Source organism: Trachypithecus francoisi, unplaced genomic scaffold, assembly GCF_009764315.1.
Source record: "Trachypithecus francoisi isolate TF-2019V2 unplaced genomic scaffold, Tfra_2.0 Lachesis_group1, whole genome shotgun sequence".
In the NCBI taxonomy this organism is placed as follows: Eukaryota; Metazoa; Chordata; class Mammalia; order Primates; family Cercopithecidae; genus Trachypithecus; species Trachypithecus francoisi.
In genome coordinates this window covers 145,481,030-145,493,271 of record NW_022681454.1, presented here as the reverse complement: position 1 = coordinate 145,493,271, position 12,242 = coordinate 145,481,030, and positions in this window count along the sequence as shown.

The following is a 12,242-nucleotide window of genomic DNA, read 5'->3' as shown; positions in this document are numbered from 1 at the left end:
GCTGCAGTGGAATGGCACAATCTCGGCTCACAGCATCAAGTAGTTTATTCTTGGTAGCACACTTAAAAGATGGATGGCAGAAGCTGGCCGGTGACATGAGCCAGGGACAGCCAGGTATCATCATGGGGTCAGTTGACTGACTGACCTAGAGAGTCTCCATCCAGAGACAGTTCTTATGGTTTGGGGATCCTTTTCCCTCTCCTACACCTGTATTCAATGCAAGTCAGTTACCAGGTGTTTCTTTCATAAAGGGAGTTTGGACTGTTCTTGTAAGGGTAAAGCATTGTTTGAAGGTTTATAAAAGTTACATCTGTGCTAAGGTGGCCTCGTCTTCTGGAAATTCCCACGCCAGGGTTAGAAACTCCCAAGTCAAATTGCATGACACTGCTAAGTGACAGGTAGTATATGCTCTGCAAGATGCTTAGTGGGCCTTATGGCTATCATTGATCTTACAGCCATGATATGTTTCTAAGAGTGTACTACACACACACTCCTCACCTGAAATCCCACATTTAATAAAATTACCCAGACTTGTGTTTCTGCTTGCTAAGCTTTCATTTCTTCTATTTTGTTGAGTCTTTTTCTTAATGGACTTCCTTCTAACTTAGTATTTTACAGTAAAAGTCAATGCTCTATGGTCCCAGCACTTTGGGATGCCAAGGCAGGTGGATCACTTGAGCTGAGGAATTCAAAACCAGCCTGGGAAACATAGTGAAACCTTGTCTCCACAAAAAATAGGAAAATTAGTTGGTTGTGGTGGCTTACACCTATGGTCCCAGCTACTGCGGAGGCTGAGGTGGGAGGACCACTTGAGCCCAGGAGGTTGAGTCTGTAATGAGCATCACACACTCTAGCCTGGGCAATAGAGTGAGACCCTGCCTCAAAAAAAAAAAAAAAAAAGAAAAAAGAAAAAAAGTGCTGCCTCTCTGGCTTCAATTTTCACAGATGCTGAAATTTCAACATGTTGAAAATTTAGGTCTTCCTGAGTCAAGAGCCTTTTCATTATGGTCTCATTTTGCATTCCACATACTAATCTATCTCCCCAAGAGTTATTAGATCCACTGAACACTGGCAGAGCTCTTGTCACGAAAGGGAAAATTGGTTTAGGCTTCATAAGTAGAATCAACATAAAGTTGAATCCATCAGCAGTAAATAGTGAAAATATAATTCATGCACATGTTTCATCTGTTTGTTTTCTCCAGTCATAAAAAAAGAGATGTTTTGCCTACACCTAACATCAAATGACCTATCATAGCTTCCCTCAGGGTATATCACAGTACCTTTTTTTAAAGTCCTTTGCCTCTTTTTCCATGTAACTTGGAAAGGTCTCAGCAGCTTCACTGGGTGTTACTATTCTCCAATTTAAGTTGCATTTCTTTCAAGTGAAAACCTTGACTTTCTGGGACATTAGTTAATGGTGTCAAAAAACGAGCCACCATTCCTATTTACATGACAAACACCGGCTTCCACCAAGTAGTAAAAACACAATAGGAATTCCAATAGCAACAATTCCTTGAACAGAACTTATTGGAGCTTCTTATTCCTAACCCAATGAAAACAGCCAGTAAGTGAAGGGAATTTGTTCCTTCTGGTGGATTTTTGGACCTAGCAGAATATGAAACATTCAAGGAACAGCTCCTGTACTAATCTTCTGTAAACCAAAAATAAAATCCCGAGTCCCCTACAACCAACTGAATGGACCTGCTCTGGGCCAAAGGAAACCTGGAAAACTAAATTCCCAACCTTAACAGGAAGGGTGGTCAGACACACCTTGATGTACTCCCTCCCTTTTGGAGTTTAGGTACAACTGACCACCATTAACATTAAAATAGAGCGTGTAAGACTGACAAAACAGACTCTTTGGCAGTAAGATACCAAATTTCAACCTGACTCTGGTATAGCATCACATGACAGATGGCAGACGCTGAAGAAAATCAAAATATTTTACTCCAAAATATATTTCTTTGACATATTTTGAAATGGCCATGCAAAGCCATCTTTTGTGGGGGAAATGGTGCATCTGTAGAGAATCTTCATTAAGTAGAAGGTAATCCTTTCCTGGATCTAAGAGATTAACTAAGAGTGTGGCATCTTTTAAGGTCAGAAAAAAAGACCTTTTCCATCCATTTTTTCTGAAGCCTGCTATCTGGAGGCTTCATCAACACAATGAGAACTGTGGCTTCCACAATCTCCCTTATCTTAACTCAAGCATTTCTTTCTACTGACTTTAGGTCTTAGACAAAGCTTAACTCTTTCAACCAGTGGCCAATCAAAAACATCTTTGAATTCACCTGTGACCAGTAAGACACCCCCCCCCCACCTGCCCCCCGCCACAACACTCCCTTTGAAAATGTCCCATTTTTCTGGGTTGAACCAATGTATACCTTACATGTATTGATTTATGTCTTTCCCTGTACTTTCTATCTCCCTAAAATGTATAAAACCAAACTGTAACCTGACCACCTTGGGCACACTTTCTCAGGACCTCCTGAGATGGTCCCCCAGGCCACAGTCACTCGTATTGGTTCAGAATAAACCTCTCTAAATATTTTACAGTCTTTTATTTCTTTCCCTCTACACTTTTCTTTTCTTTTCTTTCTTTTTTTTTTTTTGAGCCTGTTGCCCAGGCTGGAGTGCAGTGGCGTGATCTCGGCTCACTATACCCGCCTCCAGGGTTCACTCCATTCTTCTGCCTCAGCCTCCTGAGCAGCTGGGACTACAGGTGCCTGCCACCACACTCAGCTAATTTTTTGTATTTTTAGTAGAGACGAGGTTTCACCATGTTAGCCAGGATGGTCTTGATCTCCTGACCTCGTGATCCCCTCACCTTGGCCTCCCAAAGTGCTGGGATTGCAGGCATGAGCCACTGCGCCTGGCCTCTGTCAACACCTTTGAACCTCTTTTTTCTCCTCTAATTTTCACTAATTTTAAGATTCTCTTAAAACAAATAAACAGAAATACACTAAGATCTTACCCCAGGTCTTCACTTTCTGAAAGAATTGTATTTACACTTAAGCAAATAGCTTTGTGAGAACTGTATATCTACTATGAGTGAAACCACTGTCTGCATATCATGCATACATATTTATTATAATTAAAATAGCTAACATTTTATGCTACTTTTATTTCTGCAAAACTATTTGATATGTATATTTAATTCCTAATAAGCAATCAAGCTTTCTTTAAAATAACTACATTGAATGCTATATGAATCATTCATGAACAAATAGAATATTTTGTGCAGGAATACCCCTAAACTAGAGAGAAGGTCAGTACTGAATGTTTGTAATTATTTTAAAAATTGTATAGGCTATAGGTTTTTTAAAAAATTCAAATAGGCCGGGCGCGGTGGCTCAAGCCTGTAATCCCAGCACTTTGGGAGGCCGAGACGGGCGGATCACGAAGTCAGGAGATCGAGACCATCCTGGCTAACACGGTGAAACCCCGTCTCTACTAAAAAATACAAAAAACTAGCCAGACGAGGCGGTGGGCGCCTGTAGTCCCAGCTACTCGGGAGGCTGAGGCAGGAGAATGGCATCAACCCGGGAGGCGGAGCTTGCAATGAGCTGAGATCCGGCCCCTGCACTCCAGCCTGGGCGACAGAGTGAGACTCCGTCCCAAAAAAAAAAAAAAAAAAAAATTCAAATAATACAGAACTATATAGGTTACAAGGTAAATACCACATTTCAGCTTCTGTGTTGCCCTCCTCTCACTCCACCTCTTTCACAGAACCTCCCCAAATGGTAATTAATGGAAATTTTGTTCATCCTTTAGTGTATACATTTACACACAGAAATATGTATGATTTTTTATAAAGATTTTTTATAAAGATTTTTATAAATAAAATTATGCTACGAGCATTCTTCTGAAGTATTATTTTATTCTCACTTAGTAATATGCTGTATAAATATTTCCTAATTCTTTCTAACTGCAGCAGAATATCTATCATGTAAAGTTTGCATCTGCTGGATGGGGTGGCTCACACCTGTAATACCAGCACTTTGTGGGGGCTGAGGTGGGAGGAGCTGAGTTCTTAAGGCTTGGAGTTTGACACTAGCCTGGGCAACATAGCAAGACCCCATCTCTATGAACTTTTTAAAAAAATAGCTAGATATAGTGGGGCACATCTGTAGTCCTGGCACCTCAGAAGGCTGAGGTGAGAAGATTCCTTGAACCCAGGAGACTGAAGCCATAGTGAGCTATGATTGGGCCACTGTACTCTAGCCTGGTAAACAGAGTGAGACCTTGTCTCTAAAATAAATAAATAAATAAAACTTCCACTTAATAATTTTATTATTGATCTACATTTAGGCAGTCTCAATTACTCTTGATTACAAGTTCTCTTGCACTGAATATCCCAGCGTTACCAAATGCAGGTTCAGCTGCTCACCGCTTGACAACCAATTAGCAATTAGCAATTCATAGAAGGAGAATTAACTTTATTATGAACCAAACCAAGCAATGGGGAAAATGGTCCAGACTCTTGCCTTCATGGAACCACTTTAAATTTCCAAGTTCAGTGCAAGAATTTTGAAAAGGGAAAGTCTGAGAAGGGGAGGTTATGCAGGGGACAAGGCAGTGCAGGTTTATGTTGTGACTTGGTTTGATGACTTGTCTTGAGTTATTGCCCCATCTGGTGAATGGGCTGGCATCACCCTAGGCTCAGCAGGGTTGTAAATTAACTGTAGCCTTGAAGCAATCTCCTGAGGTGGGAGATTTCCACAGGTGCTTGCATTGTTTCAAGATTTAACCTCTGGAACTTTTAAGCAAACATATAATCAGATATGCTACCAACGTGAGGAGGTGCCCAGTGTTTAAGTGTACACAAAGAAATAAAGGAAAAAGGATTAAACTTTAAAAATTGGGCACTTAGTTACACCAGTACATAAGTCAACACTCATGTGCATAGAAGTAGAAATTTGGTTCAAGAATTAAACTCGTTTTAAAAATCTGATAGATTAACCAGAGTCTTAACCAATGTGTATTCCTACAAACAGTATATTCAGAGTTACCATTTCCTCAGTTTCACCAAACCTGTATACTACTAATTTTTTTCACTTTTTTAAAATTATGGGATAAAACATTTTTATTCATTTTATTTCCCCAGTATTCATAACGGAGTTAAAATCATTTCAAAAGTGCATGTCTTGATTTGTGTTTCATATTCTTTGCCCTTCTCTTTATTAGTTTAATTTTATTATTAACATGGAGATAGTTTTGGATATTAGGATAATTCTTTTTATTACACACATATACATATTCATTCTATTTTACTGCTTGTCTTTTAAATTTATCTTTTATCAATAACCAGTTTTTTTGTTTGTTTGCCTCATTGAGTTTTTTAGAGTCAAATCCCTTGGGTTTTTTCCTTCTTGAATTCCAGGAGTTCTGCCTTGTTGAGGAAGTCATTCCTCAAGTAAACTGGAATGCCACCTTTATTATATTTTAAAGTTTCATATAATCATGAATATATTTCTAGATTCCATTAGAGTCCCATTGCTCTATTCTTTTCTTTTTGCATCAAAGATATTATATATTATACATGTATATTCACATTACACATATAACATATAAATCTATAATATATATTGCTATTTAATATATATATTTACATAATATTTCTATTTCTTATATAAGTAATAGAAACATGTGGCTGGGCACAGTGGCTCATGCCTGCAATCCCAGCACCTTGGGAGGCCAAGACGGGCAGATCACCTGAGGTCAAGAGTTTGAGACTAGCTTGGCCAACATGGTGAAAGCCTGTCTCTACTAAAAATACAAAAAAATTAGCCAGGCATGGTGGCACGCACCTGTAGTCCCAGCTACTCAGGTGGCCAAGGCAGGAGAATCGCTTGAACTCAGGTGGCGGAGGTTGCAGTGAGCCAACGTGGCACCACTGTACTGCAGCTTGGGCGACAGAGCAAGACTCTGTCTCCAAAAAAAAAACAAAAACAAAAACAAAACAAAACAAAAATAGAAACATGTACATTATTACACATTGTATAATATAAACAATATTATAAAATATATACTTTATATGTATTTTTTAATTTATTGAATTGAGCAACACTTCTTTCCAATGTAGACTATTACCATCTATAGTGAGTATTTTTGTCTTGTGCTTAGCTATATATTTCTAATGTTTTAACTTTAAGTATAATCCATGTTTAAGATCTTTCATAAATACACTCCAGTTAAAGGATTTTCTCTTTATTTCTATCTTTCTAGGAAATTGTATTAGGATTACAGATTTTTTAGTATCTACTGAGTTATCATCCTCTCACCCTTTAAATTTATTAGTAAAATAGGCTGGGTAATTCCAGCACTCTGGAACTCCAAAGTGCTTTGGAATTCCAGAGTGCTGGAATTACATGGCTCACATCTGTAATCCCAGCAATTTGGGAGGTTGAGGTGGGAGGATTGCTTGAGCCCAGGAGTTAAAACCAGCCTAAGCAAAATAGTGAGACCTCATCTCTACAAAAAAATTTTAAAAAATAGCCAGGTGTGGTGGCACGTGCTTCTAACCCTAGTTACTTGGGAGGCTGATTTGGGAGGATTGCTTGATTCTAGGAGGTCAAGGCTGCAATGAGCCACGATTGTGCCACTGCACTCCAGCCTGGAAGACAGAGCAAAATGGCCCCCCTTAAAAAAAAATTAGTAAAATGCATTACCCTAGTAGCTTTTCAAACTCCTGGGCTCAAGTAAATCCTCCTACTTCAGCTTCCCAAAGCACTGGAATTACAGATGTGAGCCACTGTACCCAGCTTTGTAGCTTTCCTAATGTATCAGTCTGTTTTCACACTGCTATGAAGAACTACCTGAGTAATTTATGAAGACAGGAGGTTTACTTGACTCACAGTTCTCAGGTTGTATAGGAAACACGGCTAAGAGGCTTCAGGAAACTTACAATCATGGTGGAAGGCAAAGGGAAAGCAAACATATCTCCAAATGGCAGAGCAGGAGAGAGAGAGATAAGGCGGAAGTGCTACAGACTTTTAAACAATCAAATCTGGTGAGAACTTGCCCACTATCAGGAGAATAGCAAGGGGGAAGGTGAAAATCTGCCCCCATGACCCAACTGTCTCCCATCAGGCCCCTCCTTCAACACTGAAGCTCATAATTCAACATGAGATTCGGGTGGGGACACACAGCCAAACCATTATCACCTAATATTGAACCACACTTGCAAACCTAAAAGAAAACTCACTTGGTCATGATGTATGATGACTTATATACTGCCATTTCAATTTGCTATTATTTTATTTAAGACTTTGGTATCTGTCTATAAGTGAAAATTGCCTTTAGTTATCATTTGCAGGCTATCTGCTTTTGAAAGCAATAGCAACATTTTGCCATCCTATAGAATGAGTTGAAGAGTGAATCAGTTCTAAGTCTCAGAATACCTATATTACATGGCAGTTATCTGTTTCTGAAAGATTTGGTAAAACCTTTATATTTCCCTTCTTATTTTTATAAAATTAATCAAAGTCGCTGAAATGATAATCATAGTAATATTTCAATGGTGTAACAAAAAATCAAAATTGTAGAAATGGCTCTAGTCAGTTTATTTTGTTTTAGTGGGAAAATTTATATGCATGAATATAAATCAAAAATACCTAGACACGTTATGTTTTTAAAAATGCCTCATGATTCCTGAGCCATTCACTGCATTATGACATGAAATTCACCAAGACTGAGAATACTTGCTTTGTGGTTTAATCTACTCCATAGAATTATCAATAATAATACAGAGAAGGCATTTAATGTGGATACATTAAAAAGATAATTTTAAAATTACAGAATAATGGTACTCAAAGTATGTACTGAAAACAGTAACATTACTACACATTTCATTTAAACGTATAAAACATATTACACAGTTAGCTTATGCTATTTATCATGCAATCCTACCTTTCTAAGGATTGATAAAATCTCTAAATTAAGTGTGGATAAATGTTATGTCATGGATCCTAGATATTTATAAACAAACTTCCTGGCTCCATAATTTCTGGGATTTACTGTTTACTCCCTAGATTTGTTAGAATAATGTTCAGATGTAACTATCAGAAACCCAAAATAACAGTGGCTTAAACATGCTAGAAGTTTGTCTTTCAGGCAAAATTTTAGAGGTAAACAATCCAGAGAGACAGTAGAGCAGTCCTTTTTCACAAAGCCCTTCCAAATTTCTGCTCTGGTATCCTATGGATTCTGTCCTCACTCATGGACTGCGATGGAATTGCAGCCTTACATATATGCTGTGCAATCAGTTAGAGGAAAAGAGAAAGAAGCATTCATGGGTACCTACCAATTGACTCACATTGAAGGATCCTGGAAGCTGTCACAGGATAATTCCAGTTACATTCCAGAATGTAGCCACATTTAATACTTCACTACAAAGGAAGCTGGCCAGTGTATTTCTATTTTTCTAGGAAGTTGGATATCTCACTAAAAACCCTATTGTAATGGAAGAAAAATAGAACAGATTTTGGAAGAAAACTAGCCATCTCAGGGGTGGCGCCCAAGATGGCTGAATAGGAAGAGCTCCAGACTCCAGCTCCCAGCGTGAGCAACACAGAAAATGGGTGATTTCTGCATTTTCAACTGAGGCACTGGGTTCATCTCACTGGGGCATGTCGGACAGTTGATGCTGGTCCGCAGGTGCAGCCTTACCAGTGACAGCTGAAGCAGGGTGAGGGAAGTGCAAGGAGGAAGGGAATTCCTTTTCCTAGCCAAGGGAAATTGAGACACACAACACCTGGAAAATCAGGTAACTCCCACACTAATACTGCGCTTTACCAAGGGTCTTAGCAAAAGGCACACTAGGAGATTATATCCCACACCTGGCCCAGAGGGTCCCATGCCCAGGGAGCCTCCCTCATTGCTAGCACAGCAGTCTGAGATCTAACTGCAAGGTGGCAGTGAGGCTGGGGGAGGGGCGCCTGCCATTGTTGAGGCTTAAGTAGATAAACAAAGCCACCAGGAAGCTGGAATTAGGTGCAGCCCACCACTGCTCAAGGAGGCCTGTCTGCCTCTGTAGACTCCATCCAGCTTTGGGGACAGGACATAGCTAAACAAAAAGCAGCAGAAATCTCTGCAGATGTAAAAGTCCCTGTCTGACAGTTTTGAAGAGAGCAGTGGTTCTCCCAGCATGGAGGTGGAGATCTGAGAACAGACAGACTGCCTGCTCAACTGGGTCCCTGACCCCTGAGTAGCATAACTGGGAGACATCCCCCACAAGGTGCAGACCGACACATCACACCTCACACGGCTGGGTACACCCTGAGATGAAGCTTCCAGAGCAAGAATCAGACAGCAACACTCACTGTTCAGCAATATTCTATCTTCTGCAGCCTATGCTGCTGATACCTAGGCAAACAGGGTATGGAGTGAACCTCAAGCAAACTCCAACAGACCTGAAGCTCAGGGTCCTGACTGTTAGAAGGAAAACTAACAAACAGAAAGGATACCCACACCAAAACCCCATCAGTACGTCACCATCATCAAAGACCAAAGGTAGAGAAAACCACAAAGATGGGGAAAAAGCAGTGCAGAAAAGTTGGAAATTCAAAAAATCAGAGTGCATCTCCCCCTCCAAAGGAATGCAGCTCATCGCCAGCAACGGAACAAAGCTGGACAGAGAATGACTTTGACAAGTGGAGAGAAGACGGCTTCAGTCCATCAAACTTCTCAGAGTTAAAGGAGGAACTACGTAACCAGTGCAAAGAAATTAAAAACCTTGAAAAAAGAATGGAGGAATGGATAACTACAATAATCAATGCAGAGAAGACCTTAAAACAACTGATAGAGATGAAAACCACAACATGAGAACTATGTGACAAATGCACAAGCTTCAGCAAATGACTTGATCAACTGGAAGAAAAATTATCAGTGATTGAAGATCAAATGAATGAAATGAAATGAGAAGAGAAATGTAGAGAAAAAAGAGTAAAAAGAAATGAACAAAGCCTCCAAGAAATTTGGGATTATGTGAAAAGACCAAATCTACATCTCATTGGTGTGCCTGAAAGTGAGGGGGGAAATGGAACCAAGTTGGAAAACACTCTGCAGGACATCATCAAGGAGAACTTCCCCAACCTAGTAAGGCAGGCCAACATTCAAATTCAGGAAATACAGAGAACGCCACAAAGATACTCCTTGAGAAGAGCAACTCCAAGACACATAATTGTCAGATTCACCAAAGTTGAAATGAAGGAAAAAATGTTAAGGGCAGCCAGAGAGAAAGGTTGGGTTACCCACAAAGAGAAGCCCATCAGATTAACAACAGATCTCTTGGCAGCAACTCTACAAGCCAGAAGAGAGTGGGGGCCAATATTCAACATTCTTAAAGAAAAGAATTTTCAACCCAGAATTTCATATCCAGTCAAACTAAGTTTCATCAGTGAAGGAGCAATAAAATCCTTTACAGACAAGCAAATGCTTAGAGATTTTGTCACCACCAGGTCTACCCTACAAGAGATCCTGAAGGAAGCACTAAACATGGAAAGGAACAACCGGTATCAGCCAGTGCAAAAACATACCAAAATCTAAAGTCCATTGATACTAGGAAGAAACTTCATCAACTAACGAGCAAAATAACCAGCTAATATCATAAGGACAGGATCAAGTTCACACATAACAACATTAACCTTAAGTGTAAATGGACTAAATGGTCCAATTAAAAGACACAGACTGGCAAATTAGATACAGAGTCAAGACCCATCAGTTTGCTGTATTCAGGAGACCCATCTCACATACAGAGACACACATAGGCTCAAAATAAAGGGATGGAGGAAGATCTACCAAGCAAATGGAAAACAAAAAAAAAGCAGGGGTTGCAATCCTAGCCTCTTATAAAACAGACTTTAAACCATCAAAGATCAAAAGAGACAAAGAAGGCCATTACATAATGGTAAAGGGATCAATTCATCAGCAAGAGCAAACTATCCTAAATATATATGCACCAATACAGGAGCACCCAGATTCATAAAGCATGTCCTTAGAAACTTACAAAGAGACTTAGACTCCCATACAATAATAATGTATAACACCCCACTGTCAACATTAGACAGATCAACGAGACAGAAAGTTAACAGGGATATCCAGGAATTAAACTCAACTCCGCACCAAGAGGACCTAATAGACATCTACAGAACTCTTTACCCCAAATCGACAGAATATACATTCTTCTCAGCACCACATCACACTTATTCCAAAATTGACCATATAGTTGGAAGTAAAGCACTCCTCAGCAAATGTACAAGAACAGAAATTATAACAAACTGTCTCTCAGACCACAGTGAAATCAAACTAGAGCTCAGGACTAAGAAACTCAATCAAAACCGCTCAACTACATGGAAACTGAACAACCTGCTCCTGAATGACTACTGGGTACTTAACAAAATGAAGGCAGAAATAAAGACGCTCTTTGAAACCAATGAGAACAAAGATACAACATACCAGAATCTCTGGGACACATTTAAAGCAATGTGCAGAGGGACATTTATAGCACTAAATGCCCACAAGAGAAAGCAGGAAAGATCTAAAATTGACACCCTAACATCACAATTAAAAGAACTAGAGAAGCAAGAGCAAACACATACAAAAGCTAGCAGAAGGCAAGAAATAACTAAATTCAGAGCAGAACTGAAGGAGATGGAGACACAAAAAAACCCTCCAAAAAATCAATAAATCCAGGACCTGGTTTTTTGAAAACATCAACAAAATTGATAGACTGCCAGCTAGACTAATAAAGAAGAAAAGAGAGAAGAATCAAATAGATGCAATAAAAAATGATAAAGGGGATATCACTACTGACCAGACAGAAATACGAACCACCATCAGAGAATACTATAAACACCTCTACGCAAATAAACTAGAAAATCTAGAAGAAATGGATAATTTCCTGGACACTTACACTCTCCCAAGACTAAACCAGGAAGAAGTTGAATCCCTGAATAGACCAATAGCAGGCTCTGAAATTGAGGCAATATTTAATAGCCTACCAACCAAAAAAAGTCCAGGACCAGACGGATTCACAGCCGAATTCTACCAGAGGTACAAGGAGGAGCTGGTACCATTCTTTCTGAAACTATTCCAATCAATAGAAAAAGAGGGAATCCTCCCTAACTCATTTTATGAGGCCAACATCATCCTGATACCAAAGTCTGGCAGAGACAACAAAAAAAAGAGAATTTTAGACCAACAGCCCTGATGAACATCGATGCAAAAATCCTCAATAAAAT